We start from the raw sequence: 3,164 nt of genomic DNA, 5'->3' as shown, positions 1-3,164 counted from the left end.
ACACTGAGAGGAGCAATACATATGGGCTGAAATGGACCCAAGTGTCAGATTAAGATTTTAGCTGAGTTACCAATTTACTAAGCAGTCTCTTCTTCCAGAGTCCTCTCAATCATCTAAATTGGGGGTCTTCAACAGGGGGTCCGCAACCCCTAGGGGGTCCATGGAGGTTTTGCATGGGGGTCTTGAAAATTTTGGTTGATTAGGCTTTTTTTTATATCCCCCCTGCAATGTTTTCCACTGATTGAAATGTCTTTAAATCCACATTTACATTAATTTAAGACACCGTAGTAAACAGATAAATGGAGGCAGAAGATGTCTTCCAGTCATCAATGCTCACATTCAGCGACACACAGGAGCTCTTTCAAGCTTTCATTCACAACACCTGTCCCATCAACCAGGAATCAGAATCAGAAATACTTTAATAATCCCAGGGGAGAAATTACTTTTGTTACATTACATCTGTAATAGAGTGGCTATAGGACCAGTTTGATAGAAGACAATTTCATACAATATATATAACTAGGGGGTCCCCGCTCCATCTCGCCATCAGTTTGGGGGTCCTTAGCCTGGAAAATGTTGAGGACCCCTGATCTAAATACTTGATTGAGGTTTTGAACCAAAGGCAAATCTAAAAGTTGCAGGATACCGGCCCTCAGGAACTGGAGCTGTCCACCCCTGAGTTAAAGTAATGTAAATAGTTTGGAGTGTTCAGATTTTAATCAAACAGGAAATCTATATAGATTAGGCATGGAGGAAACATGCTGTAAGCTGCTCAGCGAAGACATCAGAGGATTTCCTGCTGTAAGTCCATTTAAGAGCTTAAATTGTTTTTGACTTGCCATTTTTAACAACATTGTTGCTTTTCAACCTGGTGGATAGAATCACAAATAAAAGTTACAATCAGAGAGATTTTTATTGACATAAATGAAATAGTTTCTTTGGGGCTTAGACCCCGGCAGACGACTTTGATGCTGTGAATTGTCATGAGCTCTGATGAAGGATTTAGCAAAAGTAGTGTTCTCCCCGGAGCCTGGGCACTGGTGGTGGAATAAGTCGGAGGATGAATGAGACTGGAGCTATGTTCACAGCGGATGTGATTTGAGGAGCAGAAGCAGCTGGTTTAAATGCAAATTCTATGGTTGATGTGAATCAAAAGATCATTCAGCACATGTAGAGCAGCAGGAGCAGCGCATCTTTAAGCATCTGAGCAGCTGAAGCAGCGCTTCATGAGCTTCTGAGCATCTGAGGCGCATGACGCCATTCGCAAGCAGCAGCTGCTGGAGTTGGGAAAACTGAACTTTTGCTGCTCGACGCATCACATCAACCAATCAGAGAAGCTGATCTGGGAGCTGGCAGGGAGACAGACCCAGCACTGCTGATGCAGATCGCTATGATCACTCCTGGAACAGCTTAACGCCTAAATTAGCTTAAAATGTCAAACCGATGCAGGCAAAATATGTTTGCTTTTATTATTCTGGTGCCTGCAGTTTGTATCACATATCTGGAAAGTGCTAACATCTACTTCAAGTTGCCACAAACAGTAGGGGCTTTAAGAGGTAGCTGCTGCTGGGGATTCCCAGTACAGAGAACCTCTGGTATGTGGGGGTCTGAGCGGATCTGACAGGGAATTAATATTTGAAGGCAGGATCGTAATCTTGATGATCTGACTATACAGATGAAGTTTAGAGGTGGACTTTCTCACTTAAAAAAATAATTAAAACTACTTTTTACCCATTGATCACAGCGAATATAGCAAAGCCGCTTTCTGCCATTGAACACAGGAGCAGCAGAAGCATCTCATGCTTCTGGACAATCATTACTGGATGTGCTGCAGGAGCAGAAGCGCATCTGACCTTAATGTGTAAAAGCATCAAAATTGAAGCCACAGACATTTTTTTTCTGCTGAAATTGTGTTTAGTTTGAACATAGCATGAGTGTAGGCTGAGAGGGAGGGAAGAGATGGGGTGGAGGTGGCTGGAAGTTCAGCATGTGTGCAGGAGAAAAGCTGGAGGAGGAGCTTATGAACGGCATCTTAAACAATGATTGGCTTCAGAGGGGCTGCGTACCCAACGTCGATTAGCTGGAGCTTTGAGCGTCAAAAGGTGACCCAGGTGGGGCTGAAAAGGTTCTGCCAGCTTCAGTTTTGGATTTAGATTTTTTTTGCCAAATGTAGGAAAGATTTTTTATTTGCTAGTCTCAATCATTTTTTTTTCTTTTTACAACATTTTATTACTGGTGACAAGAAGTTCAAACTGGAAAGATTTAAATAAAAGGTAGATGGACTAAACTTATAGAATCCTCTTTTAGACAATAAGCTTTACACTATAGCTCACAAAGCAGCACAAATTCTTTTACTGATACCAGATGGGTTAGTAACTTAGAGTGAAATGTTTTGCCCAGAGGCACATCAACAGTTGGTAAGTTGAATGCCAGAATCCCACCCACAGCCATTTGATTACAAGACAGTCAGGTTCATAATGAAATACACAACTATGGATGCCTTCCCTAAAGATGTGTTAAAAATGTATTTTTTGAAATAAAAATAAAAAACTCAATTAAGATAAATTTGACTTTTTATTCTGATCAAAATGTCCAGAAACTTCAAATTAATAAAAATGTAATAACCAGAATGTCCACTAGACCAAGGACTGATGTTTAGCTAGTCCCAATGCACCTTGACTAGGACACCATACAGGAGTATATAGGAATGAGTAACACTAATTTAATGCTTTTTAATGCTCTTAGAAATAATTTTATTGCCATCAACAAGTACACATGAATATCATATTTATATCAGTGTTGTGCCGATGCCATTTTTGGGCCCCCAATACCAATACCTGATACCTGGCTGTGCAGTATCGGCTGATACCGATACCATCTGCTTGAAATGCATACTACTTGGATGAAAAATAATTGCAATCATTGTTTTGTCAAGCTGCTGCCTACCTTTGTGAAGCAGGAAATAGACTAATACAAAGTGAATCCAGTAGAACATTTTATTGCCTACCAGGAGTGGGTGACAATAGTTGAATAAACTTTTGGCTCTCAAAATGGTATCAGTGCCCTATTTGTTGGGACTTGCCGATACTGATACAACCATTTTAGTGCTGGATCGGGGCCCCACCCGATATTGGTATCGCTACCGGTGCAACCCTAAAATATTT

General features: G+C 40.9%; 1 protein-coding gene across 1 annotated transcript in view; it reads left to right on the top strand.

Moving 5' to 3' along the window:
* Window positions 1-3,164, top strand: part of LOC107090343 (4-hydroxyphenylpyruvate dioxygenase) — a 16,956-nt gene that overhangs the window by 12,038 nt on the left and 1,754 nt on the right. The gene's annotated exons all lie outside the window — the stretch shown is intronic.

The sequence above is a fragment of the Cyprinodon variegatus genome, unplaced genomic scaffold, assembly GCF_000732505.1.
Source record: "Cyprinodon variegatus isolate N-32 unplaced genomic scaffold, C_variegatus-1.0 Scaffold291, whole genome shotgun sequence".
In the NCBI taxonomy this organism is placed as follows: domain Eukaryota; kingdom Metazoa; phylum Chordata; class Actinopteri; order Cyprinodontiformes; family Cyprinodontidae; genus Cyprinodon; species Cyprinodon variegatus.
This window is presented reverse-complemented; position numbering and strand designations above follow the sequence as displayed.